The following is an 11,030-nucleotide window of genomic DNA, read 5'->3' on the forward strand; positions in this document are numbered from 1 at the left end:
GAGATTAACAGGAAGAAATAGTTTACCAAGTGGCCCCCTGAGTGTCAACAATCTCTTTCCAGATCAGAGCATATAGACGCTATAACCACCCCTTTTTGAAGAATAGATACCGGTTCACACTTATCTCCTCCCCCAGGAAAGCAACGGGATAAGGCATCCGCCTTAATGTTGTTGCTCGCCGGCCTATAAGTGACAAAAAAGTTAAACCTGGTAAAGAACAAAGCCCACCTTGCCTGTTGAGGTGTTATACGTTTCACCGATTCCAAATATACCAGATTCTTATGATCCGTGATTACCATAATTGGGTGAACCGCTCCCTCCAAAAAATGATGCCACTCCTCAAAAGTTCATTTGCTAAGAGTTCCCCAGTGGAACTTGCTTGTCTCTGGACTGCCCGGACTACTCTGCCTACTCTGTAGTCTGGTGCTCTGGACTGTGGATGCTGAAGTCTTCAGTAAAGGTAAAGAGCCTGCAACCCTGTCCTCGTTCTTCACTGCGCCTCTCACCATCTTCCATCTACACACCAGGAGCCCTCGGGACTTACTTCACCTGTGGGAAGGTATACCATCTAGCTACGATAAAATCACCCCAGTGGACCCCTTAAAGCAGCATCGGTCACCCTGACCGAATACCACAGGTGGCGTCACGAACATAAACTCTATCCCTTTAAATACCTTTCCTTTTTATACGGACGTCCCAGGGCCACGGACCTGGTCAGCCACCGTGACATCCCCCTGTGAACCACAGGACCCGGTACCGAGTAATCCCTTGCCCTGACAGGGCGCTCCACATGGACGCCATTAACCAGGAGACGCACCCTATCACAGATAGGACATATTTGATCTCATTAGAATGCCCACGTTAATCCGAGATGAATGCTGGGTTTGTTATGACTATGACATGTTTTGTAGCGAAGTTATAGGAAGTAGACAAATGTAAGGTTAAAATACTCAGAATGTGTACTACCCATTTTAACCTTACATTTGTAGAGAGAGGAGGGTCTGGATAAGCCAGCCTTTCTGTGATGTCACAGGCTGCAGGTTTTTAAATCTCTGGCAGGCTCCCAGCAGGTCTTCTTGTCTTTTTCCTGGAGAGCCATGAGCACGTCCCATGAACTGGGACATATGGAAACTCCACTAGCCTGGGTGCCTGCAATGCTCTGAGAACATGTGAGTGTTATCTTTTCTCCTGTAATCCCTTTATGTTATAATTACCTTGTACATATTTGCAATTGTCTCATTTGTAACATCCTTGTAAAATATTTTGATAAAACACTGCCTAAACTTTATGGTGTATAATAATTAATATACTAGATTCTTTCTCCATGCTCTAAACCGTACCCTAAGTCTCCTGAAGGGAATTACGCTACTGTTGTGTTGGGATAGCTTCGGACCCGTTTAATCAAAGCTGGTGGCAGAGATACTGTGTGCAGACTTTTGGGAGATGTTGTAGCGACTGCGGCGTTGATAATTATTGTTCCTGCCTGAGTGGGAGTAGTTTATCGCGTGGTTGATGGGGAGGTAGAGCCCATAGCAGCGCCGGCTGATGGGTCTGTAGAAACCCCCGGGGAGACAGCCTACGTAGCTGCTGTCACCCGCAGTCAGAGTGCCCGGAACGCGGATAGCTGTCGGCCTTCCGGACCCTCCTCAGTCATCAAGAGGGTTCCCATGGGGAAGGGACCCTGACGTTGCTTTTGGCTTCCCCTAGCCAGGAGTTTCAGGCCGCTCTGCACACAGATGCGAGGCTAGAGAGTTTGAGACAACTTGCCGGGACGCTCTTCTCCGAGACTGATAAGGAGAAGGTGTTCTGGGAACGAGGAAGGTTGTACCGGGAGGCAGTACCCGGAGAATCACAAAAGGAGTGGTTGAGGGAAAGACAGCTGGTCGTCCCGCAGCAATTCCGGGGTGAGTTGTTGCGGATTGCCCATGAGATCCCGCTAGCTGGACACTTGGGTATCAGCAAAACTAAGGCCCGGCTGTCTCAACACTTCTATTGGCCTAAGATGGGGACAGATGTGTCAAACTACTGCCGTTCCTGTGTCACCTGTCAAAGAGTGGGGAAGGCGGGGCCTGCTCTTAAGGTTCCCCTGATCCCGTTGCCAGTGATAGAGGAGCCTTTCCAGAGGATTGCGGTGGACATTGTGGGCCCGCTGGCCGTCCCCAACAGCTCTGGAAAGCGATATATCCTTACTGTGGTAGACTACGCTACCCGGTACCCCGAGGCAGTAGCTCTGTCGTCAACTTGGTCAGATAAGGTGGCGGATGCCTTGTTGGCCATCTTTTCACGTGTAGGATTTCCCAGGGAAATGCTTACTGATCAAGGGACCCAATTTATGTCTCGCCTAATGGAGGCTCTCTGTAAGAGAATGCAGGTGAAGCACCTGGTATCGAGTGCGTATCACCCACAGACCAATGACTTGTGTGAACGCTTCAATGGTACCCTCAAACAGATGCTACACATGCTGGTTGAGACTCAAGGGCGCGACTGGGAGCGATACCTCCCACACCTGCTGTTCGCTTACCAAGAGGTTCCACAGGCCCCGACGGGGTTCTCCCCCTTCGAGCTCCTGTATGGCAGGCGAGTCTGGGGACCCCTTGGGTTGGTAAGAGAATCCTGGGAAGAGGAGCCGAACCCTTCTGAAGTGTCCATAGTGGAGTATGTCATACGCTTCCGTGACAAGATGCAGACCTTGAAGCAGTTGGTGCATGACAACATGACGCAGGCTCAGGCTGACCAGAAGCACTGGTACGACCAGAACGCCCGAGAGCGGACCTACCACGTGGGTCAAAAGGTGTAGGTGCTGGTCCCCGTACCAAAGGATAAGCTTCAGGCAGCCTGGGAGGGCCCGTATGTCGTCCACCAACAGCTCAACCCAGTCACCTACGTGGTTACACTTGACCACGCTCGGGGTAGGCGAAAGGCCTTTCACGTCAACATGATGAAGGCTCATCACGAACGTGAACCTTTCGTCCTACCGGTCTGCAGCTTGCCCGAAGACGGGGAGGAAGACACCCTCCTGGACATGCTGGCCCAAGCCAAGGCCAATGGGTCCATCGAGGTCGTGGAGGTAAGCGCCTTGTTAACTGAACCCCAGCGGTTGCAGTTGCAAACCACACTGGAACCCTTCCGGGTCGTGTTCTCCAACCTACCTGGGAGGACTGAGTTAGCAGTCCACGAGGTGGACACCGGGAATCACGCCCCACTAGGCCGAACACCCTATCGAATCTCTGACCAGGTGCAGCAGATTATGCACCAAGAGATCGATGAGATGTTACAGCTGGGGGTGATTCGACGGTCAAAGGGCGCGTGGGCATCACCTGTAGTTCTCGTGCCAAAGAAGGACCGGACCACCCGGTTCTGTGTGGACTACAGGGGGCTCAATGCCATCACAGCCTCTCACGCGCACCCAATGCCACGCATCGAGGAGCTGCTGGATAAGTTAGCTGGCGCAGATTACCTAACAATAATGGATCTGAGTAGAGGATACTGGCAGATTCCCCTGAGCCCCGAGGCACAGGAGAAGTCCGTCTTTATCACGCCCTTCGGACTGTACGAGTCCACGGTCATGCCCTTTGGCATGAAGAATGCCCCTGCCACTTTCCAGCGGATGGTCAACCTCCTACTTCAGGGACTGGAGAAGTACGCCGTGGCGTACTTGGATGACATTGCCATCTTCAGTTCCTCCTGGGAGAAACACCTGCAGCATCTCGAGGAGGTGCTCAGGCGAATTCACCAAGCAGGACTGACTATCAAGCCGGGAAAGTGCCAGATGGGCATGAGGGAGGTTCACTACCTGGGGCACCGGGTAGGCGGGAACACCCTGAAGCCGGAGCCGGAGAAAGTGGGCGCGATCGTGAACTGGCCCACTCCCGTGACCAAGAAACAGATGATGTCCTTCCTGGGCACTGCAGGGTACTATAGGCGCTTCGTACAGCACTATAGTAGCCTGGCAAAACCTTTGACGGACCTCACCAGGAAGAAGCTACCCCACATTGTCAACTGGACAGATGGCTGTGAGGGGGCCTTCCAGGCGTTGAAAACCGCACTGTGCAACGCCCCTGTGTTGAAAGCAGTCGACAGCAGTTGACCGTTCTTGGTGCAGACCGACGCCAGCGAGTTTGGCCTTGGTGCTGTGCTCAGCCAGGTTGACTCGGAGAACCAAGAGCACCCCGTGTTATACCTGAGCTGGAAACTTTTGCCGAGGGAAGTGGCCTACTCCACCATCGAGAAAGAGTGCCTGGCCATAGTCTGGGCCCCGCAGCGCTTGCAGCCCTACTTGTACGGTCGCCCCTTCACTGTGGTGACCGACCACGACCCTCTGCGCTGGCTAAATGCCATGGGTGGAACCAACGGCAGGTTGCTACGCTGGAGCCTTGCCCTTCAGCAGTTTGACTTCACCATTGAACACAAAACGGGCAAAGAGCATGGGAATGCAGATGGTGCGCATGGAGGCATACCGTGGGGTTCTACCTCCCTAGCGCACACCAAAAGGGGGAGGTGTCACGATATGGTATGAAATATCATATAAGTAGTTTCTCTTGCTAGCAGGCTGTGGGCTAAAAAGCCCCCCCTTCCCTTTCACTCAGCCAAGAGCTGCCTTGCCAATGTACTGGGGGGAGTTTTATTGCCGAAAGGTATTTACGACTAGGCTCAAATCTTCCTCTAGCAGAGAACTGTTTAGAAGTGTCTAGAAGTTTCCAGAAATCCATGAGAATCTTTGTTCTGTTATTGTAAGGTATTAGGCAAACGATTTAAGCTAGAAATATGAAAATATATATTCTTAATCTCCTTCGGTGGATCTACACATCACTCTAAACACGGGCTTCTAACTCCATCTGGTAAAGAAGTAGGGATTTCTCTGTAAATATGTATCACAGATAGGACATATTTGATCTCATTGATCTCATTCACTTCTGGGAGAAGCGAAGTCTCCCTAAGCTAGAAGATCGTTGGGTACAGCCGGGACCAGCTGCTTCGAAAGCATCACCAAACCAGGGATTCAAGCTTCAGGAGGCTAATTTGCATATTCCAGGTGCCTTCTGGGAGAAGCGAAGTCTCCCTAAGCTAGAAGATCGTTGGGTACAGCCGGGACCAGCTGCTTCGAAAGCATCACCAAACCAGGGATTCAAGCTTCAGGAGGCTAATTTGCATATTCCAGGTGCCTTCTGGGAGAAGCGAAGTCTCCCTAAGCTAGAAGATCGTTGGGTACAGCCGGGACCAGCTGCTTCGAAAGCATCACCAAACCAGGGATTCAAGCTTCAGGAGGCTAATTTGCATATTCCAGGTGCCTTCTGGGAGAAGCGAAGTCTCCCTAAGCTAGAAGATCGTTGGGTACAGCCGGGACCAGCTGCTTCGAAAGCATCACCAAACCAGGGATTCAAGCTTCAGGAGGCTAATTTGCATATTCCAGGTGCCTTCTGGGAGAAGCGAAGTCTCCCTAAGCTAGAAGATCGTTGGGTACAGCCGGGACCAGCTGCTTCGAAAGCATCACCAAACCAGGGATTCAAGCTTCAGGAGGCTAATTTGCATATTCCAGGTGCCTTCTGGGAGAAGCGAAGTCTCCCTAAGCTAGAAGATCGTTGGGTACAGCCGGGACCAGCTGCTTCGAAAGCATCACCAAACCAGGGATTCAAGCTTCAGGAGGCTAATTTGCATATTCCAGGTGCCTTCTGGGAGAAGCGAAGTCTCCCTAAGCTAGAAGATCGTTGGGTACAGCCGGGACCAGCTGCTTCGAAAGCATCACCAAACCAGGGATTCAAGCTTCAGGAGGCTAATTTGCATATTCCAGGTGCCTTCTGGGAGAAGCGAAGTCTCCCTAAGCTAGAAGATCGTTGGGTACAGCCGGGACCAGCTGCTTCGAAAGCATCACCAAACCGCGCGCCGTAAGGCGCGCAAATTTTTGCCTGTAGGACATTATTGCAAGAGAGCTTGGCTGAGTAGATTACACAAGAAGGAAAACACACAGCAAGTCAGCAGGATCTAGGAGCAACATGGCAGATGTGACAACCTACATGGTGAGCTGCAGCATGTGCTACATGTTCACAGATCGAACAGAAGAAGAATCCAATTTCACCTGTCAGAAGTGTAGACTAGTGGCCCTTTTAGAAGAAAAGGTGCGGGGTCTGGAAGAAAGAATAGCAACTTTGAAACTCATCAAAGAGAATGAAGACTTTCTAGACAGAACAGAAGCATCTCTACTGGTCACAGAAGGTGCAAAAAGTGTCAGAGAACCTCCAAAAGCAGATGAGTGGAAGCATGTGACCAAAAGAAGCAAGAAGACCATGGAGAAATCACCAACCACACAACTGAAGAACCGATATCAAATCTTTGTAGAGGATGAAGATGGCACACCTAAGAATGAAGCAATACCAGCAAGCAAAAAAGAAAAGGGCACACAGCAACAAGTGACAGCAAAAAGTACAGCCAAGAAGCAACGAAGAGTGGTGGTGGTGGGAGACTCACTACTGAGAGGCACAGAAGCAGCCATCTGCAGACCGGACATAACTGCAAGAGAAGTATGCTGCCTTCCAGGTGCGATGATCAAGGATGTGACCGATAGGATACCAAAGCTCTTCAGCTCCAAGGACGTCCACCCATTTCTTCTGATACATGTTGGCACCAATGACACGGCAAGGAAGGACCTACCGACAATCTGCAAGGACTTTGAAGAGTTGGGGAAGAAAGTAAAGGAACTGGATGCACAGGTAGTTTTTTCTTCTATCCTTCCAGTAGACGGGCATGGCACCAAGAGATGGAACAGGATCCTTGATGCAAACAACTGGCTAAGACGATGGTGCAGACAACAAGGATTTGGATTCCTGGACCACGGTGTGAATTACTGTTATGATGGACTCCTCGCCAGAGACGGACTACACCTCAACAAACCTGGGAAACACACATTCGCCAGAAGACTCGCTACACTCATCAGGAGGGCGTTAAACTAGAAGAAGAGGGGACGGGAAGAAAAACATTAGACTCGAACAAAGACGACCCAGGAAAACATACTCAGAAGGGAGGTAAGAACATTTCTAAAACAATCCACAGTGAGGAGATTGGAACAAAACAAAATCCTCTGAACTGCATGCTCGCAAACGCCAGAAGCCTGACAAACAAGATGGAAGAACTAGAAGCAGAAATATCTACAGGTAACTTTGACATAGTGGGAATAACCGAGACATGGTTAGATGAAAGCTATGACTGGGCAGTTAACTTAAAGGGTTACAGTCTGTTTAGAAAGGATCGTAAAAATCGGAGAGGAGGAGGGGTTTGTCTCTATGTAAAGTCTTGTCTAAAGTCCACTTTAAGGGAGGATATTAGCGAAGGGAATGAGGATGTCGAGTCCATATGGGTTGAAATTCATGGAGGGAAAAATGGTAACAAAATTCTCATTGGGGTCTGTTACAAACCCCCAAATATAACAGAAAGCATGGAAAGTCTACTTCTAAAGCAGATAGATGAAGCTGCAACCCATAATGAGGTCCTGGTTATGGGGGACTTTAACTACCCGGATATTAACTGGGAAACAGAAACCTGTGAAACCCATAAAGGCAACAGGTTTCTGCTAATAACCAAGAAAAATTATCTTTCACAATTGGTGCAGAATCCAACCAGAGGAGCAGCACTTTTAGACCTAATACTATCTAATAGACCTGACAGAATAACAAATCTGCAGGTGGTTGGGCATTTAGGAAATAGCGACCACAATATTGTACAGTTTCACCTGTCTTTCACTAGGGGGACTTGTCAGGGAGTCACAAAAACATTGAACTTTAGGAAGGCAAAGTTTGAACAGCTTAGAGATGCCCTTAATCTGGTAGACTGGGACAATATCCTCAGAAATGAGAATACAGATAATAAATGGGAAATGTTTAAGAACATCCTAAATAGGCAGTGTAAGCGGTTTATACCTTGTGGGAATAAAAGGACTAGAAATAGGAAAAACCCAATGTGGCTAAACAAAGAAGTAAGACAGGCAATTAACAGTAAAAAGAAAGCATTTGCACTACTAAAGCAGGATGGCACCATTGAAGCTCTAAAAAACTATAGGGAGAAAAATACTTTATCTAAAAAACTAATTAAAGCTGCCAAAAAGGAAACAGAGAAGCACATTGCTAAGGAGAGTAAAACTAATCCCAAACTGTTCTTCAACTATATCAATAGTAAAAGAATAAAAACTGAAAATGTAGGCCCCTTAAAAAATAGTGAGGAAAGAATGGTTGTAGATGACGAGGAAAAAGCTAACATATTAAACACCTTCTTCTCCACGGTATTCACGGTGGAAAATGAAATGCTAGGTGAAATCCCAAGAAACAATGAAAACCCTATATTAAGGGTCACCAATCTAACCCAAGAAGAGGTGCGAAACCGGCTAAATAAGATTAAAATAGATAAATCTCCGGGTCCGGATGGCATACACCCACGAGTACTAAGAGAACTAAGTAATGTAATAGATAAACCATTATTTCTTATTTTTAGTGATTCTATAGCGACAGGGTCTGTTCCGCAGGACTGGCGCATAGCAAATGTGGTGCCAATATTCAAAAAGGGCTCTAATAGTGAACCTGGAAATTATAGGCCAGTAAGTCTAACCTCTATTGTTGGTAAAATATTTGAAGGGTTTCTGAGGGATGTTATTCTGGATTATCTCAATGAGAATAACTGTTTAACTCCATATCAGCATGGGTTTATGAGAAATCGCTCCTGTCAAACCAATCTAATCAGTTTTTATGAAGAGGTAAGCTATAGACTGGACCACGGTGAGTCATTGGACGTGGTATATCTCGATTTTTCCAAAGCGTTTGATACCGTGCCGCACAAGAGGTTGGTACACAAAATGAGAATGCTTGGTCTGGGGGAAAATGTGTGTAAATGGGTTAGTAACTGGCTTAGTGATAGAAAGCAGAGGGTGGTTATAAATGGTATAGTCTCTAACTGGGTCGCTGTGACCAGTGGGGTACCGCAGGGGTCAGTATTGGGACCTGTTCTCTTCAACATATTCATTAATGATCTGGTAGAAGGTTTACACAGTAAAATATCGATATTTGCAGATGATACAAAACTATGTAAAGCAGTTAATACAAGAGAAGATAGTATTCTGCTACAGATGGATCTGGATAAGTTGGAAACTTGGGCTGAAAGGTGGCAGATGAGGTTTAACAATGATAAATGTAAGGTTATACACATGGGAAGAGGGAATCAATATCACCATTACACACTGAACGGGAAACCACTGGGTAAATCTGACAGGGAGAAGGACTTGGGGATCCTAGTTAATGATAAACTTACCTGGAGCAGCCAGTGCCAGGCAGCAGCTGCCAAGGCAAACAGGATCATGGGGTGCATTAAAAGAGGTCTGGATACACATGATGAGAGCATTATACTGCCTCTGTACAAATCCCTAGTTAGACCGCACATGGAGTACTGTGTCCAGTTTTGGGCACCGGTGCTCAGGAAGGATATAATGGAACTAGAGAGAGTACAAAGGAGGGCAACAAAATTAATAAAGGGGATGGGAGAACTACAATACCCAGATAGATTAGCGAAATTAGGATTATTTAGTCTAGAAAAAAGACGACTGAGGGGCGATCTAATAACCATGTATAAGTATATAAGGGGACAATACAAATATCTCGCTGAGGATCTGTTTATACCAAGGAAGGTGACGGGCACAAGGGGGCATTCTTTGCGTCTGGAGGAGAGAAGGTTTTTCCACCAACATAGAAGAGGATTCTTTACTGTTAGGGCAGTGAGAATCTGGAATTGCTTGCCTGAGGAGGTGGTGATGGCGAACTCAGTCGAGGGGTTCAAGAGAGGCCTGGATGTCTTCCTGGAGCAGAACAATATTGTATCATACAATTATTAGGTTCTGTAGAAGGACGTAGATCTGGGGATTTATTATGATGGAATATAGGCTGAACTGGATGGACAAATGTCTTTTTTCGGCCTTACTAACTATGTTACTATGTTACTATGTAGAATGCCCACGTTAATCCGAGATGAATGCTGGGTTTGTTATGACTATTACATGTTTTGTAGCGAAGTTATAGGAAGTAGACAGATGTAAGGTTAAAATACTCAGAATGTAGAGAGAGGAGGGTCTGGATAAGCCAGCTTTTCTGTGATGTCACAGGCTGCAGGTTTTTAAATCTCTGGCAGGTCTTCTTGTCTTTTTCCTGGAGAGCCCTGAGCACGTCCCATGAACTGGGACGTACGGAAACTCCACTAGCCTGGGTGACTGCAATGCTCAGAGAACATGTGAGTGTTATCTTTTCTCCTGTAATCCCTTTATGTTATAATTACCTTGTACATATTTGCAATTGTCTCATTTGTAACATCCTTGTAAAACATTTTGATAAAACACTGCCTAAACTTTATGGAGTATAATAATTAATATACTAGATTCTTTTTCCATGCTCTAAACCGTACCCTAAGTCTCCTGAAGGGAATTACGCTACTGTTGTGTTGGGTTAGCTTCGGACCCGTTTAATCAAAGCTGGTGGCAGCGATACCGTGTGCAGACTTTTGGGTGATGTTGTAGCGACTGCGGCGTTGATAATTATTGTTCCTGCCTGAGTGGGAGTAGTTTATCGCGTCGCTGCAGCGTGCCCAATAGCCAGTACATAGCAGGCAGCCTGTCTGGCGACTAATTACCCAGGGTGCAGTACCTCATCTGACCTGAGAGTAAGGGGGGCGCCAGAGAGCTGCAAGTGTTAAGTGGAACTGTAAGCGGGATATACATAAATGATAAATCCCTGCAGTTCGTCGTATATTGAAGAGCAGTGAGATACCTGGAATAAGCCCCTGCTGTAAACTAAGAGGTCAATAGCCTTGTGTTTTTTCATCACATTGTTAGCAGTGGAGGGATAACTAAGATAAGCCCCCCTGCACATGTGATAGCCGTCTGTTGGCCTAAAGTCACCCCGATCCGTGACGTAGGGGTGACGGTCACGGAGTGAATCGTGAAAACGGTGATCAACCCGGATCACCAGAGACATGGCTGACTCAAGGGAGTCACTAAAGCATCCTTCACC

The sequence above is a fragment of the Ranitomeya imitator genome, chromosome 3 (genome assembly GCF_032444005.1).
Source record: "Ranitomeya imitator isolate aRanImi1 chromosome 3, aRanImi1.pri, whole genome shotgun sequence".
NCBI classification, from domain to species: domain Eukaryota; kingdom Metazoa; phylum Chordata; class Amphibia; order Anura; family Dendrobatidae; genus Ranitomeya; species Ranitomeya imitator.